Source organism: Chanodichthys erythropterus, chromosome 3, assembly GCF_024489055.1.
Source record: "Chanodichthys erythropterus isolate Z2021 chromosome 3, ASM2448905v1, whole genome shotgun sequence".
Taxonomy (NCBI): domain Eukaryota; kingdom Metazoa; phylum Chordata; class Actinopteri; order Cypriniformes; family Xenocyprididae; genus Chanodichthys; species Chanodichthys erythropterus.
In genome coordinates this window covers 56,520,425-56,542,924 of record NC_090223.1, presented here as the reverse complement: position 1 = coordinate 56,542,924, position 22,500 = coordinate 56,520,425, and the positions used below count along the sequence as shown (strand labels likewise).

The following is a 22,500-nucleotide window of genomic DNA, read 5'->3' as shown; positions in this document are numbered from 1 at the left end:
AAACACCTAAAATCTTTATTTCTTTTGTTTCCTTGAAAGTAAAATGCTCTGTTAAAACTGTCGCCCCTCCAAATCTCATGTATACAGTTTTATCCTCATTTACTTTAGCTCCTGATCCCCTGCAATACTTTTGTACAATTTCCATTGCTTTTTTCACACTCTCCAGATCTTTTAGCAGTAGTGTCGTATCATCTGCATATTGAAAAATTTTATTCTCTTCTCCCTCAATGCCTATCCCTTGTATCCCCTCCTCTTGTTTTACTTTTAGACCCAATGGTTCTGCTACTAAAGAATATAAAAGAGCTGACAATGGACATCCCTGTCTTATTGATCTAGTTAATTTAAAACACTGTGTTAAAAACCCATTGCATTTAATTTTCGTTACTGCACCTTTATATAAAATCCTAATCCATTTCATAAAATTTTCTCCAAAACCAAAAGTCTTTAATAGATCAAATAAAAAAATCATGTTCCACCCTGTCAAACGCTTTCTCAAAATCTAAACTGATTATCAACCCATCTTCATTCTTTTCATGCATGTATCTTATCATATCTTTTATACTAATTGTTGTATCTGCTATGTCTCTTCCTTTCACTCCGTACACTTGATTAGTTTTAATTATACTCGGCATCACTTCCTTCAGTCTGTTTGCTAAAATTTTTGATAAAATCTTCAAGTCAGTATTCAACATAGTAATTGGTCTATAGTTCTTTAAATCGGTCTTCTCTCCTTTTCTCTTGTATAACAACTTCATCAAACCCATTCCCATTCTTGTATTCAATTCTCCTTCCTTAAAAATCTCTACATACACTTCCTTTAAAATACCAGTTAAACTTTCTTTAAAAACTACATAAAACTCACTCCCCAAACCATCTATACCTGGACTTTTCTTTTTATTTAGTTCACTTATTGCTCTTTTTATCTCCTCTTCTCTTATCTCTTCATCACATTCTTTTTTGTCTACTTCTCTTACTGTTGTTTTTATTTGTTTAAGTAACTCCTGTTTTTCTTCCTCTTTCACCCCCTCTGTACTAAATAAACTCTCATAGTATTGTTTTATTTCATTCAAAATTTCCTCATTTGTTTCCACAACTACTCCATTTTTCCCTCTTATTTTCTTAATTATTTCTGCTTTTCCTCTTCTTTTTTCTAAATCAAAGAAAAATTTTGTACATTTTTCACCCTCCACCGTATATTTTGCTTTACTTCTTAGCCTTGCACCTTCATATTTTTCTTCTTCCATTTCCTTCAAAATTCCCTCTAATTCCTTTATTTTTTGTATATCGTTCCCATTCTCATTTATTTCCTTTTTCAATTCGTCTCTTATTTCTCTCTCCTTGTTTCTCTTACTTTTCTGTATTATCCTGCAGTACTTTATTGTGAACTTTTTAATTAAATATTTAACGTTTTCCCACCATATTCTTTTATCTTCCGTGTACATTTCATTCTCCTTTTCTTTTTCAATCATTTTTTTAATATTTAAAACATAGTCTTCATTCTTTAAAATCTCTGTATTTAAAACCCATACACCCGGCCCTCTCTTCACAGAACTCCAATCTATTTGCATAAAAATTGGCTTATGATCGCTTAAGCTTGATTCTTCATATTTAATGCTACCAATAAAACCTTCAACATTTCTTGTACATAATATAAAATCTATTCTTGTCTTGCACATAAAATTACCCACTAATTGTCTCCTTGAATATTCTTTCTCTTTTTCATTTCTTTCTCTCCATATATCGATCATGTTGTTTTCTTCCATTAATAGCTTTAACTCTTTCCTTCCTTTATCCGTTTTAAAAACCATTCCCTCTCCCATTTCTAATTTACTAAAAACAGTATTAAAATCACCCATCATAATGACTTCTTTGTGTTTCCTTAAAAATTCCCTTAAAACACTAAAAAACTCTTCCTTTTTGTTCTCTTCCGTTGGCGCATGTACATTAACCACAACTACTACTTTGCCCTCATAACTCATTTCTACAGCCATACATTTCCCCTCTTTGTCACTGTATATTGTTTTACAAATCACACCACTATTTTCCTTTATTAAAAAAGCTACACCTCTGCCCAGTCTGTCATCCCCATTATTATATAAAATCTCTCCACTCCACCTTTTCCTTATTCCAGTCATAAACCCTTCTCTCCAATTAGTCTCTTGTAATAAAATTATATCTTCACCTTTACATATTTCCATCATTTTCTCAAATTTCCTTACATCTAAAAGTCCTCTGGCATTAAAAGTAACTATTCTTAAAAGCATAAAACATATAAAAACATTGATAAAATCCATAATTTCAGTCTGTCTCCTCCAAGACCTTTAACACATCAAACCTATTCCCAATCACAATTTCGTCCTTTTTAAGTACTTTTTTCCTGGCAGTCTCTAAATTTGGTTTTACCTTTACTGGTCGTCTTCTTTTCGTTGATTTCACTTGTTCGTCCTTTTCTTTTCCCTCCTGATCGTTAAGTTCTATTGTATCCAAGTCATTCTGCAAACTGTCCGTCAGCTCCATTTGTGTCCAAAAAACTCCTTCTTGTAGTGTATCCATCATTTTATTTTTGTCTTGCTCATTTTGTTCCACAGTGTCTAAAACTTTTTGCAAACTTTCTGTTAAGTCCAATGTTCCTTGTCTTGTTGTGATTGTTCCACCTGATCATTCTGATCCTTCTGTTGATGTTCAATGTTCCGGTTCTCTGTTGTTTCGTCTTCTTGTACTACCATTGTTTCCTCTTCTCTCTGTTCTTTGTCTCCTTCATACATCTGCCCGTCCACATGTCGCTGTTCCTCCTCCTCCTCACTCCCAAACCAACACTCACACTTATTTAAAACTACTTTACAATCCGGGCACACCACTGCATTGCAGTCCCTCGCGAAGTGCCCCCTCTCCTCGCACTTGAAGCACTTAAACTCCGGACAATCCTTCACCACATGTTCCGGGCTCATGCACAGCCGACAAGTCTTGACCTGGTGGCTGTGCATCACCCTAAAATACTGTGGGCCTTCTGCCGTTTCCATTTTCGTGCTATATGGGAGGGAGGCAACTTCTTTTGGGAACCGTGTTCTCACGAACCTCGTCCCATCTTCAATATTGGTGCCCGGATATACTCGTCTTTTTATTTTTGATATTGGGAAAACTCCCCATCCATCCAATTTATTTAAAATCTCCTCGTCAGCCATGTAGACGGGCAGATGCATGAAAGAGACAACATAGTCTCTGTTTTGCAGCCTCTTCACCTCACATGTTACTCCATTGATTGTTAAACCGTCCAGTAAAAGCTCTGTGTCATTTTCATTCTCCAGTGTCACCTCATATTCCTTTGTTTGTTTGGGTCGAACTGCCAAAATCTTGCCTTCACCAATCCGCTCTGCCACAGCTTTTATAATGTCCGCCGCCCTTGCATCTTTCACTTGTCCTAGTTCCACAGTCACTGTCGCTTCTTTCAAATATACTCTTTTCCCACTCTCTCTTGTTGCTTCTTTTTGATTAGCCTCTCGTTGTCGTTTAGCCAGTCCAGTGTCGTTTGTCGTGCGTTTTCCTCCTGCAAGTCCATCGTCGTTTGCCATGCATGTTCCTCCCGCCAGTTCAGTGTTGTTAACCAAGCGTGTTCCTCTTGCCATTCCAGTGTCATTAGCCATACATGTTCCTCCAGCTAGTACAGTGTCGCCATCCATTAATCCGTCCGTTTGTAAAAAAAAAAAAAAAAAAAAAAAAAGAAGGAAAAAGCGTAACCACCCTCCAGACAGCAAAATGCTGCTGTTAGGTGGTTTAACACAGAAAGAAATGAAAAAACCTAACTTAAAGTAAAAAAAAACTAAGAAAACAAACAAAAGTAGAAAAAACAAAATGGAGAGCCTTCCTCTCCTGACTGCAGCCACCTCACTTCCTTCACACTCTCTAGCGCCCTCAGAGTGGTATGGCCGTAAGCGAAAACTGCTGCCAAGAGTGGGCTATTTAAGACATTCTTTATACTTTCAGAAAAACATAAAGCTTACAGCACCTGGTATTCCCAGGCGGTCTCCCATCCAAGTACTAACCAGGCCCTACTCTGCTTAGCTTCCGAGATCAGACGAGATCGGGCGTGCTCAGAGTGGTATGGCCGTAAGCGAAAACTGCTGCCAAGAGTGGGCTATTTAAGACATTCTTTATACTTTCAGAAAAACATAAAGCTTACAGCACCTGGTATTCCCAGGCGGTCTCCCATCCAAGTACTAACCAGGCCCTACTCTGCTTAGCTTCCGAGATCAGACGAGATCGGGCGTGCTCAGAGTGGTATGGCCGTAAGCGAAAACTGCTGCCAAGAGTGGGCTATTTAAGACATTCTTTATACTTTCAGAAAAACATAAAGCTTACAGCACCTGGTATTCCCAGGCGGTCTCCCATCCAAGTACTAACCAGGCCCTACTCTGCTTAGCTTCCGAGATCAGACGAGATCGGGCGTGCTCAGAGTGGTATGGCCGTAAGCGAAAACTGCTGCCAAGAGTGGGCTATTTAAGACATTCTTTATACTTTCAGAAAAACATAAAGCTTACAGCACCTGGTATTCCCAGGCGGTCTCCCATCCAAGTACTAACCAGGCCCTACTCTGCTTAGCTTCCGAGATCAGACGAGATCGGGCGTGCTTTTTTTTTTTTTTTTTTTTTTCAATACAATAAATAATACAATAAAAATTACATTTTTCCCTTTACATCACATATCTCCTTTACATCACATTTCTCCTTTACATCACATATCTCCTTTACATCACATATATCTTTTACATCACATTTCTCCTTTACATCACCTATCACACATTTACCATACATCAAACATTTTCCACATTAAAATACATCAGTTATTTTCTTCCAAAGTTGTCGGTCTTGGAGGAGGATCAGACATTTAGTAAGTGCTGTTAAAAAGAATTCTAAAAAAAACATTTATGTACATTTCATTCAAAAGAATTAAAAAGATATTGTCAATCCTGAGTCTTTTAAAACCATAGAGGCATCCTTCGTAAAAACACTGTAAAAATCATACATTTTTTCCTCTTGTTTAAAATAATAAAACAAGCATTCAACATACTTTTCAAACTTCCTTTTAAACATATGCCAAACATCCATTAAAATGTTTTCTCTCTTGGCTATCACTCTTCTTTCCCATATTGCACTCTTAATCAACATCACAAGTAAATTTATAAGTTTTCTGTTTTTACATTGGACATCAAGACCCAGCATCACCACCTTACTCCATTCAAAATCTTCCCCTCTCAAACTTAAAATCATTCTTTTACACTTCCCGTTAAAATCCTCCAATTCTTTACAGTATAAAAACAAATGCAGAAACCCTTCATCATCATCATTACATACTTTGCAAGTAGCACTTCGCTCCATTCCAATTTTGTTTAAAATAGCATCTGTGAAAACCACTTTATTTCTGATAAAATATTCTAAGTTCTCCAATTTTGACTGTATGATTTTTCCATTCAAGTTTTTCCATATGCTGTCTTCTTTTAAATCATCGAATTTCCGTAACCAATATTCATTAACAATCGGTTTCTTAAAAACCGTATCTCTAAAAAAACAATAAAACTTTTTCACAGTACATACTTTAAAAGCATACAGTTTTCCCCCCGCCTCACATTCACATCTTTTTCTTGTTTCCCTTCTTCCATGTTATCAACTCTCTTTATCCACTCTTGAGGTATTGCGCTCTTAATTACATCATATTTGTTTGTTATCTCTTGTCTGCTGAAATCCTCCTTTTCCTCCTCCATCACATCCACAATGTATTGTACCGGTAAAAACCCCTTTTTGAATTCGTATAATACATCTCTGACTTTCATGATTCCCACCTCCCACCATTTCTTAAAAAAAATATGTTTCCCTTGATTTAAAATGCAGTTGTTTAAAAATAAAGGCTGATTTAAAATGTTCTCTCTCCCTTGTGGATTAAAATGTACACTTGTTAAAATTTTTCCCCAGGCACTCATCAATTCTTTGTAAAAATCAGGCAACCCCTCCAACATCCAATTTTTTGTTCTCATCCACAATATATTGTCCCCCAGATAAAAATTACTACATTTACTTAAAAAAAAACCATTGTTCTTTTCCATGCCGCTTTGTTTTCTTCATCCAAATACTTTTTTATTATTTTCACTCTCAAACTGTTTTTTCTTTGTTCCACATCTATTAACCCCAGCCCTCCCTTCGCCACTGCTCCTATAAGTGTATTGTATGCTATTCTTGCAGGCTTCCCATCCCATAAAAAATCTAAAAAACATTTTTTCAGCCTTTTTTCTACCCACAACGGCATAGATGATGAATATAAAACATACCACAGTTTTGAAGTCATTAAAACATTAAGCACTAAAACCTTCCCCTTTAATGTCAATGTTCTCATTTTCCAAAAAGTCAGTCTTCTTTCAATCCCTCCTAAAATTTCTTCCCACATAGTTCCTTCTGCTTTCTTTTCGTCCCTCCCCATTAAAACACCTAAAATCTTTATTTCTTTTGTTTCCTTGAAAGTAAAATGCTCTGTTAAAACTGTCGCCCCTCCAAATCTCATGTATACAGTTTTATCCTCATTTACTTTAGCTCCTGATCCCCTGCAATACTTTTGTACAATTTCCATTGCTTTTTTCACACTCTCCAGATCTTTTAGCAGTAGTGTCGTATCATCTGCATATTGAAAAATTTTATTCTCTTCTCCCTCAATGCCTATCCCTTGTATCCCCTCCTCTTGTTTTACTTTTAGACCCAATGGTTCTGCTACTAAAGAATATAAAAGAGCTGACAATGGACATCCCTGTCTTATTGATCTAGTTAATTTAAAACACTGTGTTAAAAACCCATTGCATTTAATTTTCGTTACTGCACCTTTATATAAAATCCTAATCCATTTCATAAAATTTTCTCCAAAACCAAAAGTCTTTAATAGATCAAATAAAAAAATCATGTTCCACCCTGTCAAACGCTTTCTCAAAATCTAAACTGATTATCAACCCATCTTCATTCTTTTCATGCATGTATCTTATCATATCTTTTATACTAATTGTTGTATCTGCTATGTCTCTTCCTTTCACTCCGTACACTTGATTAGTTTTAATTATACTCGGCATCACTTCCTTCAGTCTGTTTGCTAAAATTTTTGATAAAATCTTCAAGTCAGTATTCAACATAGTAATTGGTCTATAGTTCTTTAAATCGGTCTTCTCTCCTTTTCTCTTGTATAACAACTTCATCAAACCCATTCCCATTCTTGTATTCAATTCTCCTTCCTTAAAAATCTCTACATACACTTCCTTTAAAATACCAGTTAAACTTTCTTTAAAAACTACATAAAACTCACTCCCCAAACCATCTATACCTGGACTTTTCTTTTTATTTAGTTCACTTATTGCTCTTTTTATCTCCTCTTCTCTTATCTCTTCATCACATTCTTTTTTGTCTACTTCTCTTACTGTTGTTTTTATTTGTTTAAGTAACTCCTGTTTTTCTTCCTCTTTCACCCCCTCTGTACTAAATAAACTCTCATAGTATTGTTTTATTTCATTCAAAATTTCCTCATTTGTTTCCACAACTACTCCATTTTTCCCTCTTATTTTCTTAATTATTTCTGCTTTTCCTCTTCTTTTTTCTAAATCAAAGAAAAATTTTGTACATTTTTCACCCTCCACCGTATATTTTGCTTTACTTCTTAGCCTTGCACCTTCATATTTTTCTTCTTCCATTTCCTTCAAAATTCCCTCTAATTCCTTTATTTTTTGTATATCGTTCCCATTCTCATTTATTTCCTTTTTCAATTCGTCTCTTATTTCTCTCTCCTTGTTTCTCTTACTTTTCTGTATTATCCTGCAGTACTTTATTGTGAACTTTTTAATTAAATATTTAACGTTTTCCCACCATATTCTTTTATCTTCCGTGTACATTTCATTCTCCTTTTCTTTTTCAATCATTTTTTTAATATTTAAAACATAGTCTTCATTCTTTAAAATCTCTGTATTTAAAACCCATACACCCGGCCCTCTCTTCACAGAACTCCAATCTATTTGCATAAAAATTGGCTTATGATCGCTTAAGCTTGATTCTTCATATTTAATGCTACCAATAAAACCTTCAACATTTCTTGTACATAATATAAAATCTATTCTTGTCTTGCACATAAAATTACCCACTAATTGTCTCCTTGAATATTCTTTCTCTTTTTCATTTCTTTCTCTCCATATATCGATCATGTTGTTTTCTTCCATTAATAGCTTTAACTCTTTCCTTCCTTTATCCGTTTTAAAAACCATTCCCTCTCCCATTTCTAATTTACTAAAAACAGTATTAAAATCACCCATCATAATGACTTCTTTGTGTTTCCTTAAAAATTCCCTTAAAACACTAAAAAACTCTTCCTTTTTGTTCTCTTCCGTTGGCGCATGTACATTAACCACAACTACTACTTTGCCCTCATAACTCATTTCTACAGCCATACATTTCCCCTCTTTGTCACTGTATATTGTTTTACAAATCACACCACTATTTTCCTTTATTAAAAAAGCTACACCTCTGCCCAGTCTGTCATCCCCATTATTATATAAAATCTCTCCACTCCACCTTTTCCTTATTCCAGTCATAAACCCTTCTCTCCAATTAGTCTCTTGTAATAAAATTATATCTTCACCTTTACATATTTCCATCATTTTCTCAAATTTCCTTACATCTAAAAGTCCTCTGGCATTAAAAGTAACTATTCTTAAAAGCATAAAACATATAAAAACATTGATAAAATCCATAATTTCAGTCTGTCTCCTCCAAGACCTTTAACACATCAAACCTATTCCCAATCACAATTTCGTCCTTTTTAAGTACTTTTTTCCTGGCAGTCTCTAAATTTGGTTTTACCTTTACTGGTCGTCTTCTTTTCGTTGATTTCACTTGTTCGTCCTTTTCTTTTCCCTCCTGATCGTTAAGTTCTATTGTATCCAAGTCATTCTGCAAACTGTCCGTCAGCTCCATTTGTGTCCAAAAAACTCCTTCTTGTAGTGTATCCATCATTTTATTTTTGTCTTGCTCATTTTGTTCCACAGTGTCTAAAACTTTTTGCAAACTTTCTGTTAAGTCCAATGTTCCTTGTCTTGTTGTGATTGTTCCACCTGATCATTCTGATCCTTCTGTTGATGTTCAATGTTCCGGTTCTCTGTTGTTTCGTCTTCTTGTACTACCATTGTTTCCTCTTCTCTCTGTTCTTTGTCTCCTTCATACATCTGCCCGTCCACATGTCGCTGTTCCTCCTCCTCCTCACTCCCAAACCAACACTCACACTTATTTAAAACTACTTTACAATCCGGGCACACCACTGCATTGCAGTCCCTCGCGAAGTGCCCCCTCTCCTCGCACTTGAAGCACTTAAACTCCGGACAATCCTTCACCACATGTTCCGGGCTCATGCACAGCCGACAAGTCTTGACCTGGTGGCTGTGCATCACCCTAAAATACTGTGGGCCTTCTGCCGTTTCCATTTTCGTGCTATATGGGAGGGAGGCAACTTCTTTTGGGAACCGTGTTCTCACGAACCTCGTCCCATCTTCAATATTGGTGCCCGGATATACTCGTCTTTTTATTTTTGATATTGGGAAAACTCCCCATCCATCCAATTTATTTAAAATCTCCTCGTCAGCCATGTAGACGGGCAGATGCATGAAAGAGACAACATAGTCTCTGTTTTGCAGCCTCTTCACCTCACATGTTACTCCATTGATTGTTAAACCGTCCAGTAAAAGCTCTGTGTCATTTTCATTCTCCAGTGTCACCTCATATTCCTTTGTTTGTTTGGGTCGAACTGCCAAAATCTTGCCTTCACCAATCCGCTCTGCCACAGCTTTTATAATGTCCGCCGCCCTTGCATCTTTCACTTGTCCTAGTTCCACAGTCACTGTCGCTTCTTTCAAATATACTCTTTTCCCACTCTCTCTTGTTGCTTCTTTTTGATTAGCCTCTCGTTGTCGTTTAGCCAGTCCAGTGTCGTTTGTCGTGCGTTTTCCTCCTGCAAGTCCATCGTCGTTTGCCATGCATGTTCCTCCCGCCAGTTCAGTGTTGTTAACCAAGCGTGTTCCTCTTGCCATTCCAGTGTCATTAGCCATACATGTTCCTCCAGCTAGTACAGTGTCGCCATCCATTAATCCGTCCGTTTGTAAAAAAAAAAAAAAAAAAAAAAAAAGAAGGAAAAAAGCGTAACCACCCTCCAGACAGCAAAATGCTGCTGTTAGGTGGTTTAACACAGAAAGAAATGAAAAAACCTAACTTAAAGTAAAAAAAAACTAAGAAAACAAACAAAAGTAGAAAAAACAAAATGGAGAGCCTTCCTCTCCTGACTGCAGCCACCTCACTTCCTTCACACTCTCTAGCGCCCTCAGAGTGGTATGGCCGTAAGCGAAAACTGCTGCCAAGAGTGGGCTATTTAAGACATTCTTTATACTTTCAGAAAAACATAAAGCTTACAGCACCTGGTATTCCCAGGCGGTCTCCCATCCAAGTACTAACCAGGCCCTACTCTGCTTAGCTTCCGAGATCAGACGAGATCGGGCGTGCTCAGAGTGGTATGGCCGTAAGCGAAAACTGCTGCCAAGAGTGGGCTATTTAAGACATTCTTTATACTTTCAGAAAAACATAAAGCTTACAGCACCTGGTATTCCCAGGCGGTCTCCCATCCAAGTACTAACCAGGCCCTACTCTGCTTAGCTTCCGAGATCAGACGAGATCGGGCGTGCTCAGAGTGGTATGGCCGTAAGCGAAAACTGCTGCCAAGAGTGGGCTATTTAAGACATTCTTTATACTTTCAGAAAAACATAAAGCTTACAGCACCTGGTATTCCCAGGCGGTCTCCCATCCAAGTACTAACCAGGCCCTACTCTGCTTAGCTTCCGAGATCAGACGAGATCGGGCGTGCTTTTTTTTTTTTTTTTTTATTAATCAATAAAACACAATACAATAAATAATACAATAAAAATTACATTTTTCCCTTTACATCACATATCTCCTTTACATCACATTTCTCCTTTACATCACATATCTCCTTTACATCACATATATCTTTTACATCACATTTCTCCTTTACATCACCTATCACACATTTACCATACATCAAACATTTTCCACATTAAAATACATCAGTTATTTTCTTCCAAAGTTGTCGGTCTTGGAGGAGGATCAGACATTTAGTAAGTGCTGTTAAAAAGAATTCTAAAAAAAACATTTATGTACATTTCATTCAAAAGAATTAAAAAGATATTGTCAATCCTGAGTCTTTTAAAACCATAGAGGCATCCTTCGTAAAAACACTGTAAAAATCATACATTTTTTCCTCTTGTTTAAAATAATAAAACAAGCATTCAACATACTTTTCAAACTTCCTTTTAAACATATGCCAAACATCCATTAAAATGTTTTCTCTCTTGGCTATCACTCTTCTTTCCCATATTGCACTCTTAATCAACATCACAAGTAAATTTATAAGTTTTCTGTTTTTACATTGGACATCAAGACCCAGCATCACCACCTTACTCCATTCAAAATCTTCCCCTCTCAAACTTAAAATCATTCTTTTACACTTCCCGTTAAAATCCTCCAATTCTTTACAGTATAAAAACAAATGCAGAAACCCTTCATCATCATCATTACATACTTTGCAAGTAGCACTTCGCTCCATTCCAATTTTGTTTAAAATAGCATCTGTGAAAACCACTTTATTTCTGATAAAATATTCTAAGTTCTCCAATTTTGACTGTATGATTTTTCCATTCAAGTTTTTCCATATGCTGTCTTCTTTTAAATCATCGAATTTCCGTAACCAATATTCATTAACAATCGGTTTCTTAAAAACCGTATCTCTAAAAAAACAATAAAACTTTTTCACAGTACATACTTTAAAAGCATACAGTTTTCCCCCCAGCCTCACATTCACATCTTTTTCTTGTTTCCCTTCTTCCATGTTATCAACTCTCTTTATCCACTCTTGAGGTATTGCGCTCTTAATTACATCATATTTGTTTGTTATCTCTTGTCTGCTGAAATCCTCCTTTTCCTCCTCCATCACATCCACAATGTATTGTACCGGTAAAAACCCCTTTTTGAATTCGTATAATACATCTCTGACTTTCATGATTCCCACCTCCCACCATTTCTTAAAAAAAATATGTTTCCCTTGATTTAAAATGCAGTTGTTTAAAAATAAAGGCTGATTTAAAATGTTCTCTCTCCCTTGTGGATTAAAATGTACACTTGTTAAAATTTTTCCCCAGGCACTCATCAATTCTTTGTAAAAATCAGGCAACCCCTCCAACATCCAATTTTTTGTTCTCATCCACAATATATTGTCCCCCAGATAAAAATTACTACATTTACTTAAAAAAAAAAACCATTGTTCTTTTCCATGCCGCTTTGTTTTCTTCATCCAAATACTTTTTTATTATTTTCACTCTCAAACTGTTTTTTCTTTGTTCCACATCTATTAACCCCAGCCCTCCCTTCGCCACTGCTCCTATAAGTGTATTGTATGCTATTCTTGCAGGCTTCCCATCCCATAAAAAATCTAAAAAACATTTTTTCAGCCTTTTTTCTACCCACAACGGCATAGATGATGAATATAAAACATACCACAGTTTTGAAGTCATTAAAACATTAAGCACTAAAACCTTCCCCTTTAATGTCAATGTTCTCATTTTCCAAAAAGTCAGTCTTCTTTCAATCCCTCCTAAAATTTCTTCCCACATAGTTCCTTCTGCTTTCTTTTCGTCCCTCCCCATTAAAACACCTAAAATCTTTATTTCTTTTGTTTCCTTGAAAGTAAAATGCTCTGTTAAAACTGTCGCCCCTCCAAATCTCATGTATACAGTTTTATCCTCATTTACTTTAGCTCCTGATCCCCTGCAATACTTTTGTACAATTTCCATTGCTTTTTTCACACTCTCCAGATCTTTTAGCAGTAGTGTCGTATCATCTGCATATTGAAAAATTTTATTCTCTTCTCCCTCAATGCCTATCCCTTGTATCCCCTCCTCTTGTTTTACTTTTAGACCCAATGGTTCTGCTACTAAAGAATATAAAAGAGCTGACAATGGACATCCCTGTCTTATTGATCTAGTTAATTTAAAACACTGTGTTAAAAACCCATTGCATTTAATTTTCGTTACTGCACCTTTATATAAAATCCTAATCCATTTCATAAAATTTTCTCCAAAACCAAAAGTCTTTAATAGATCAAATAAAAAATCATGTTCCACCCTGTCAAACGCTTTCTCAAAATCTAAACTGATTATCAACCCATCTTCATTCTTTTCATGCATGTATCTTATCATATCTTTTATACTAATTGTTGTATCTGCTATGTCTCTTCCTTTCACTCCGTACACTTGATTAGTTTTAATTATACTCGGCATCACTTCCTTCAGTCTGTTTGCTAAAATTTTTGATAAAATCTTCAAGTCAGTATTCAACATAGTAATTGGTCTATAGTTCTTTAAATCGGTCTTCTCTCCTTTTCTCTTGTATAACAACTTCATCAAACCCATTCCCATTCTTGTATTCAATTCTCCTTCCTTAAAAATCTCTACATACACTTCCTTTAAAATACCAGTTAAACTTTCTTTAAAAACTACATAAAACTCACTCCCCAAACCATCTATACCTGGACTTTTCTTTTTATTTAGTTCACTTATTGCTCTTTTTATCTCCTCTTCTCTTATCTCTTCATCACATTCTTTTTTGTCTACTTCTCTTACTGTTGTTTTTATTTGTTTAAGTAACTCCTGTTTTTCTTCCTCTTTCACCCCCTCTGTACTAAATAAACTCTCATAGTATTGTTTTATTTCATTCAAAATTTCCTCATTTGTTTCCACAACTACTCCATTTTTCCCTCTTATTTTCTTAATTATTTCTGCTTTTCCTCTTCTTTTTTCTAAATCAAAGAAAAATTTTGTACATTTTTCACCCTCCACCGTATATTTTGCTTTACTTCTTAGCCTTGCACCTTCATATTTTTCTTCTTCCATTTCCTTCAAAATTCCCTCTAATTCCTTTATTTTTTGTATATCGTTCCCATTCTCATTTATTTCCTTTTTCAATTCGTCTCTTATTTCTCTCTCCTTGTTTCTCTTACTTTTCTGTATTATCCTGCAGTACTTTATTGTGAACTTTTTAATTAAATATTTAACGTTTTCCCACCATATTCTTTTATCTTCCGTGTACATTTCATTCTCCTTTTCTTTTTCAATCATTTTTTTAATATTTAAAACATAGTCTTCATTCTTTAAAATCTCTGTATTTAAAACCCATACACCCGGCCCTCTCTTCACAGAACTCCAATCTATTTGCATAAAAATTGGCTTATGATCGCTTAAGCTTGATTCTTCATATTTAATGCTACCAATAAAACCTTCAACATTTCTTGTACATAATATAAAATCTATTCTTGTCTTGCACATAAAATTACCCACTAATTGTCTCCTTGAATATTCTTTCTCTTTTTCATTTCTTTCTCTCCATATATCGATCATGTTGTTTTCTTCCATTAATAGCTTTAACTCTTTCCTTCCTTTATCCGTTTTAAAAACCATTCCCTCTCCCATTTCTAATTTACTAAAAACAGTATTAAAATCACCCATCATAATGACTTCTTTGTGTTTCCTTAAAAATTCCCTTAAAACACCAAAAAACTCTTCCTTTTTGTTCTCTTCCGTTGGCGCATGTACATTAACCACAACTACTACTTTGCCCTCATAACTCATTTCTACAGCCATACATTTCCCCTCTTTGTCACTGTATATTGTTTTACAAATCACACCACTATTTTCCTTTATTAAAAAAGCTACACCTCTGCCCAGTCTGTCATCCCCATTATTATATAAAATCTCTCCACTCCACCTTTTCCTTATTCCAGTCATAAACCCTTCTCTCCAATTAGTCTCTTGTAATAAAATTATATCTTCACCTTTACACATTTCCATCATTTTCTCAAATTTCCTTACATCTAAAAGTCCTCTGGCATTAAAAGTAACTATTCTTAAAAGCATAAAACATATAAAAACATTGATAAAATCCATAATTTCAGTCTGTCTCCTCCAAGACCTTTAACACATCAAACCTATTCCCAATCACAATTTCGTCCTTTTTAAGTACTTTTTTCCTGGCAGTCTCTAAATTTGGTTTTACCTTTACTGGTCGTCTTCTTTTCGTTGATTTCACTTGTTCGTCCTTTTCTTTTCCCTCCTGATCGTTAAGTTCTATTGTATCCAAGTCATTCTGCAAACTGTCCGTCAGCTCCATTTGTGTCCAAAAAACTCCTTCTTGTAGTGTATCCATCATTTTATTTTTGTCTTGCTCATTTTGTTCCACAGTGTCTAAAACTTTTTGCAAACTTTCTGTTAAATCCATCTGAGTCCAATGTTCCTTGTCTTGTTGTGATTGTTCCACCTGATCATTCTGATCCTTCTGTTGATGTTCAATGTTCCGGTTCTCTGTTGTTTCGTCTTCTTGTACTACCATTGTTTCCTCTTCTCTCTGTTCTTTGTCTCCTTCATACATCTGCCCGTCCACATGTCGCTGTTCCTCCTCCTCCTCACTCCCAAACCAACACTCACACTTATTTAAAACTACTTTACAATCCGGGCACACCACTGCATTGCAGTCCCTCGCGAAGTGCCCCCTCTCCTCGCACTTGAAGCACTTAAACTCCGGACAATCCTTCACCACATGTTCCGGGCTCATGCACAGCCGACAAGTCTTGACCTGGTGGCTGTGCATCACCCTAAAATACTGTGGGCCTTCTGCCGTTTCCATTTTCGTGCTATATGGGAGGGAGGCAACTTCTTTTGGGAACCGTGTTCTCACGAACCTCGTCCCATCTTCAATATTGGTGCCCGGATATACTCGTCTTTTTATTTTTGATATTGGGAAAACTCCCCATCCATCCAATTTATTTAAAATCTCCTCGTCAGCCATGTAGACGGGCAGATGCATGAAAGAGACAACATAGTCTCTGTTTTGCAGCCTCTTCACCTCACATGTTACTCCATTGATTGTTAAACCGTCCAGTAAAAGCTCTGTGTCATTTTCATTCTCCAGTGTCACCTCATATTCCTTTGTTTGTTTGGGTCGAACTGCCAAAATCTTGCCTTCACCAATCCGCTCTGCCACAGCTTTTATAATGTCCGCCGCCCTTGCATCTTTCACTTGTCCTAGTTCCACAGTCACTGTCGCTTCTTTCAAATATACTCTTTTCCCACTCTCTCTTGTTGCTTCTTTTTGATTAGCCTCTCGTTGTCGTTTAGCCAGTCCAGTGTCGTTTGTCGTGCGTTTTCCTCCTGCAAGTCCATCGTCGTTTGCCATGCATGTTCCTCCCGCCAGTTCAGTGTTGTTAACCAAGCGTGTTCCTCTTGCCATTCCAGTGTCATTAGCCATACATGTTCCTCCAGCTAGTACAGTGTCGCCATCCATTAATCCGTCCGTTTGTAAAAAAAAAAAAAAAAAAAAAAAAAAAAAAAAGAAGGAAAAAAGCGTAACCACCCTCCAGACAGCAAAATGCTGCTGTTAGGTGGTTTAACACAGAAAGAAATGAAAAAACCTAACTTAAAGTAAAAAAAAACTAAGAAAACAAACAAAAGTAGAAAAAACAAAATGGAGAGCCTTCCTCTCCTGACTGCAGCCACCTCACTTCCTTCACACTCTCTAGCGCCCTCAGAGTGGTATGGCCGTAAGCGAAAACTGCTGCCAAGAGTGGGCTATTTAAGACATTCTTTATACTTTCAGAAAAACATAAAGCTTACAGCACCTGGTATTCCCAGGCGGTCTCCCATCCAAGTACTAACCAGGCCCTACTCTGCTTAGCTTCCGAGATCAGACGAGATCGGGCGTGCTCAGAGTGGTATGGCCGTAAGCGAAAACTGCTGCCAAGAGTGGGCTATTTAAGACATTCTTTATACTTTCAGAAAAACATAAAGCTTACAGCACCTGGTATTCCCAGGCGGTCTCCCATCCAAGTACTAACCAGGCCCTACTCTGCTTAGCTTCCGAGATCAGACGAGATCGGGCGTGCTCAGAGTGGTATGGCCGTAAGCGAAAACTGCTGCCAAGAGTGGGCTATTTAAGACATTCTTTATACTTTCAGAAAAACATAAAGCTTACAGCACCTGGTATTCCCAGGCGGTCTCCCATCCAAGTACTAACCAGGCCCTACTCTGCTTAGCTTCCGAGATCAGACGAGATCGGGCGTGCTCAGAGTGGTATGGCCGTAAGCGAAAACTGCTGCCAAGAGTGGGCTATTTAAGACATTCTTTATACTTTCAGAAAAACATAAAGCTTACAGCACCTGGTATTCCCAGGCGGTCTCCCATCCAAGTACTAACCAGGCCCTACTCTGCTTAGCTTCCGAGATCAGACGAGATCGGGCGTGCTTTTTTTTTTTTTTTTTTTTTTTTATTAATCAATAAAACACAATACAATAAATAATACAATAAAAATTACATTTTTCCCTTTACATCACATATCTCCTTTACATCACATTTCTCCTTTACATCACATATCTCCTTTACATCACATATATCTTTTACATCACATTTCTCCTTTACATCACCTATCACACATTTACCATACATCAAACATTTTCCACATTAAAATACATCAGTTATTTTCTTCCAAAGTTGTCGGTCTTGGAGGAGGATCAGACATTTAGTAAGTGCTGTTAAAAAGAATTCTAAAAAAAACATTTATGTACATTTCATTCAAAAGAATTAAAAAGATATTGTCAATCCTGAGTCTTTTAAAACCATAGAGGCATCCTTCGTAAAAACACTGTAAAAATCATACATTTTTTCCTCTTGTTTAAAATAATAAAACAAGCATTCAACATACTTTTCAAACTTCCTTTTAAACATATGCCAAACATCCATTAAAATGTTTTCTCTCTTGGCTATCACTCTTCTTTCCCATATTGCACTCTTAATCAACATCACAAGTAAATTTATAAGTTTTCTGTTTTTACATTGGACATCAAGACCCAGCATCACCACCTTACTCCATTCAAAATCTTCCCCTCTCAAACTTAAAATCATTCTTTTACACTTCCCGTTAAAATCCTCCAATTCTTTACAGTATAAAAACAAATGCAGAAACCCTTCATCATCATCATTACATACTTTGCAAGTAGCACTTCGCTCCATTCCAATTTTGTTTAAAATAGCATCTGTGAAAACCACTTTATTTCTGATAAAATATTCTAAGTTCTCCAATTTTGACTGTATGATTTTTCCATTCAAGTTTTTCCATATGCTGTCTTCTTTTAAATCATCGAATTTCCGTAACCAATATTCATTAACAATCGGTTTCTTAAAAACCGTATCTCTAAAAAAACAATAAAACTTTTTCACAGTACATACTTTAAAAGCATACAGTTTTCCCCCAGCCTCACATTCACATCTTTTTCTTGTTTCCCTTCTTCCATGTTATCAACTCTCTTTATCCACTCTTGAGGTATTGCGCTCTTAATTACATCATATTTGTTTGTTATCTCTTGTCTGCTGAAATCCTCCTTTTCCTCCTCCATCACATCCACAATGTATTGTACCGGTAAAAACCCCTTTTTGAATTCGTATAATACATCTCTGACTTTCATGATTCCCACCTCCCACCATTTCTTAAAAAAAATATGTTTCCCTTGATTTAAAATGCAGTTGTTTAAAAATAAAGGCTGATTTAAAATGTTCTCTCTCCCTTGTGGATTAAAATGTACACTTGTTAAAATTTTTCCCCAGGCACTCATCAATTCTTTGTAAAAATCAGGCAACCCCTCCAACATCCAATTTTTTGTTCTCATCCACAATATATTGTCCCCCAGATAAAAATTACTACATTTACTTAAAAAAAAAACCATTGTTCTTTTCCATGCCGCTTTGTTTTCTTCATCCAAATACTTTTTTATTATTTTCACTCTCAAACTGTTTTTTCTTTGTTCCACATCTATTAACCCCAGCCCTCCCTTCGCCACTGCTCCTATAAGTGTATTGTATGCTATTCTTGCAGGCTTCCCATCCCATAAAAAATCTAAAAAACATTTTTTCAGCCTTTTTTCTACCCACAACGGCATAGATGATGAATATAAAACATACCACAGTTTTGAAGTCATTAAAACATTAAGCACTAAAACCTTCCCCTTTAATGTCAATGTTCTCATTTTCCAAAAAGTCAGTCTTCTTTCAATCCCTCCTAAAATTTCTTCCCACATAGTTCCTTCTGCTTTCTTTTCGTCCCTCCCCATTAAAACACCTAAAATCTTTATTTCTTTTGTTTCCTTGAAAGTAAAATGCTCTGTTAAAACTGTCGCCCCTCCAAATCTCATGTATACAGTTTTATCCTCATTTACTTTAGCTCCTGATCCCCTGCAATACTTTTGTACAATTTCCATTGCTTTTTTCACACTCTCCAGATCTTTTAGCAGTAGTGTCGTATCATCTGCATATTGAAAAATTTTATTCTCTTCTCCCTCAATGCCTATCCCTTGTATCCCCTCCTCTTGTTTTACTTTTAGACCCAATGGTTCTGCTACTAAAGAATATAAAAGAGCTGACAATGGACATCCCTGTCTTATTGATCTAGTTAATTTAAAACACTGTGTTAAAAACCCATTGCATTTAATTTTCGTTACTGCACCTTTATATAAAATCCTAATCCATTTCATAAAATTTTCTCCAAAACCAAAAGTCTTTAATAGATCAAATAAAAAATCATGTTCCACCCTGTCAAACGCTTTCTCAAAATCTAAACTGATTATCAACCCATCTTCATTCTTTTCATGCATGTATCTTATCATATCTTTTATACTAATTGTTGTATCTGCTATGTCTCTTCCTTTCACTCCGTACACTTGATTAGTTTTAATTATACTCGGCATCACTTCCTTCAGTCTGTTTGCTAAAATTTTTGATAAAATCTTCAAGTCAGTATTCAACATAGTAATTGGTCTATAGTTCTTTAAATCGGTCTTCTCTCCTTTTCTCTTGTATAACAACTTCATCAAACCCATTCCCATTCTTGTATTCAATTCTCCTTCCTTAAAAATCTCTACATACACTTCCTTTAAAATACCAGTTAAACTTTCTTTAAAAACTACATAAAACTCACTCCCCAAACCATCTATACCTGGACTTTTCTTTTTATTTAGTTCACTTATTGCTCTTTTTATCTCCTCTTCTCTTATCTCTTCATCACATTCTTTTTTGTCTACTTCTCTTACTGTTGTTTTTATTTGTTTAAGTAACTCCTGTTTTTCTTCCTCTTTCACCCCCTCTGTACTAAATAAACTCTCATAGTATTGTTTTATTTCATTCAAAATTTCCTCATTTGTTTCCACAACTACTCCATTTTTCCCTCTTATTTTCTTAATTATTTCTGCTTTTCCTCTTCTTTTTTCTAAATCAAAGAAAAATTTTGTACATTTTTCACCCTCCACCGTATATTTTGCTTTACTTCTTAGCCTTGCACCTTCATATTTTTCTTCTTCCATTTCCTTCAAAATTCCCTCTAATTCCTTTATTTTTTGTATATCGTTCCCATTCTCATTTATTTCCTTTTTCAATTCGTCTCTTATTTCTCTCTCCTTGTTTCTCTTACTTTTCTGTATTATCCTGCAGTACTTTATTGTGAACTTTTTAATTAAATATTTAACGTTTTCCCACCATATTCTTTTATCTTCCGTGTACATTTCATTCTCCTTTTCTTTTTCAATCATTTTTTTAATATTTAAAACATAGTCTTCATTCTTTAAAATCTCTGTATTTAAAACCCATACACCCGGCCCTCTCTTCACAGAACTCCAATCTATTTGCATAAAAATTGGCTTATGATCGCTTAAGCTTGATTCTTCATATTTAATGCTACCAATAAAACCTTCAACATTTCTTGTACATAATATAAAATCTATTCTTGTCTTGCACATAAAATTACCCACTAATTGTCTCCTTGAATATTCTTTCTCTTTTTCATTTCTTTCTCTCCATATATCGATCATGTTGTTTTCTTCCATTAATAGCTTTAACTCTTTCCTTCCTTTATCCGTTTTAAAAACCATTCCCTCTCCCATTTCTAATTTACTAAAAACAGTATTAAAATCACCCATCATAATGACTTCTTTGTGTTTCCTTAAAAATTCCCTTAAAACACTAAAAAACTCTTCCTTTTTGTTCTCTTCCGTTGGCGCATGTACATTAACCACAACTACTACTTTGCCCTCATAACTCATTTCTACAGCCATACATTTCCCCTCTTTGTCACTGTATATTGTTTTACAAATCACACCACTATTTTCCTTTATTAAAAAAGCTACACCTCTGCCCAGTCTGTCATCCCCATTATTATATAAAATCTCTCCACTCCACCTTTTCCTTATTCCAGTCATAAACCCTTCTCTCCAATTAGTCTCTTGTAATAAAATTATATCTTCACCTTTACACATTTCCATCATTTTCTCAAATTTCCTTACATCTAAAAGTCCTCTGGCATTAAAAGTAACTATTCTTAAAAGCATAAAACATATAAAAACATTGATAAAATCCATAATTTCAGTCTGTCTCCTCCAAGACCTTTAACACATCAAACCTATTCCCAATCACAATTTCGTCCTTTTTAAGTACTTTTTTCCTGGCAGTCTCTAAATTTGGTTTTACCTTTACTGGTCGTCTTCTTTTCGTTGATTTCACTTGTTCGTCCTTTTCTTTTCCCTCCTGATCGTTAAGTTCTATTGTATCCAAGTCATTCTGCAAACTGTCCGTCAGCTCCATTTGTGTCCAAAAAACTCCTTCTTGTAGTGTATCCATCATTTTATTTTTGTCTTGCTCATTTTGTTCCACAGTGTCTAAAACTTTTTGCAAACTTTCTGTTAAATCCATCTGAGTCCAATGTTCCTTGTCTTGTTGTGATTGTTCCACCTGATCATTCTGATCCTTCTGTTGATGTTCAATGTTCCGGTTCTCTGTTGTTTCGTCTTCTTGTACTACCATTGTTTCCTCTTCTCTCTGTTCTTTGTCTCCTTCATACATCTGCCCGTCCACATGTCGCTGTTCCTCCTCCTCCTCACTCCCAAACCAACACTCACACTTATTTAAAACTACTTTACAATCCGGGCACACCACTGCATTGCAGTCCCTCGCGAAGTGCCCCCTCTCCTCGCACTTGAAGCACTTAAACTCCGGACAATCCTTCACCACATGTTCCGGGCTCATGCACAGCCGACAAGTCTTGACCTGGTGGCTGTGCATCACCCTAAAATACTGTGGGCCTTCTGCCGTTTCCATTTTCGTGCTATATGGGAGGGAGGCAACTTCTTTTGGGAACCGTGTTCTCACGAACCTCGTCCCATCTTCAATATTGGTGCCCGGATATACTCGTCTTTTTATTTTTGATATTGGGAAAACTCCCCATCCATCCAATTTATTTAAAATCTCCTCGTCAGCCATGTAGACGGGCAGATGCATGAAAGAGACAACATAGT

The 22,500-nt window shown here is 36.0% G+C and overlaps 8 non-coding genes across 8 annotated transcripts; all 8 read right to left on the bottom strand.

Annotated features, from left to right (window-relative positions):
* Nucleotides 1-3,991: 3,991 nt before the first annotated feature.
* Nucleotides 3,992-4,110, bottom strand: LOC137018041 (5S ribosomal RNA). Its single transcript, XR_010894699.1, has one exon. It is a non-coding gene; the product is annotated as a 5S ribosomal RNA (ribosomal RNA).
* Nucleotides 4,111-4,170: 60 nt separating this feature from the next.
* On the bottom strand, nt 4,171-4,289 carry LOC137018040 (5S ribosomal RNA). Its single transcript, XR_010894698.1, has one exon. It is a non-coding gene; the product is annotated as a 5S ribosomal RNA (ribosomal RNA).
* A 60-nt stretch (nt 4,290-4,349) lies between these two features.
* LOC137018039 (5S ribosomal RNA) lies at nt 4,350-4,468 on the bottom strand. The gene has a single exon (XR_010894697.1). It is a non-coding gene; the product is annotated as a 5S ribosomal RNA (ribosomal RNA).
* Nucleotides 4,469-10,459: 5,991 nt separating this feature from the next.
* Nucleotides 10,460-10,578, bottom strand: LOC137018038 (5S ribosomal RNA). The gene has a single exon (XR_010894696.1). It is a non-coding gene; the product is annotated as a 5S ribosomal RNA (ribosomal RNA).
* A 60-nt stretch (nt 10,579-10,638) lies between these two features.
* LOC137018037 (5S ribosomal RNA) lies at nt 10,639-10,757 on the bottom strand. Its single transcript, XR_010894695.1, has one exon. It is a non-coding gene; the product is annotated as a 5S ribosomal RNA (ribosomal RNA).
* Nucleotides 10,758-16,779: 6,022 nt separating this feature from the next.
* Nucleotides 16,780-16,898, bottom strand: LOC137018036 (5S ribosomal RNA). Its single transcript, XR_010894694.1, has one exon. It is a non-coding gene; the product is annotated as a 5S ribosomal RNA (ribosomal RNA).
* Nucleotides 16,899-16,958: 60 nt separating this feature from the next.
* On the bottom strand, nt 16,959-17,077 carry LOC137018035 (5S ribosomal RNA). Its single transcript, XR_010894693.1, has one exon. It is a non-coding gene; the product is annotated as a 5S ribosomal RNA (ribosomal RNA).
* Nucleotides 17,078-17,137: 60 nt separating this feature from the next.
* Nucleotides 17,138-17,256, bottom strand: LOC137018034 (5S ribosomal RNA). The gene has a single exon (XR_010894692.1). It is a non-coding gene; the product is annotated as a 5S ribosomal RNA (ribosomal RNA).
* Nucleotides 17,257-22,500: the final 5,244 nt, after the last annotated feature.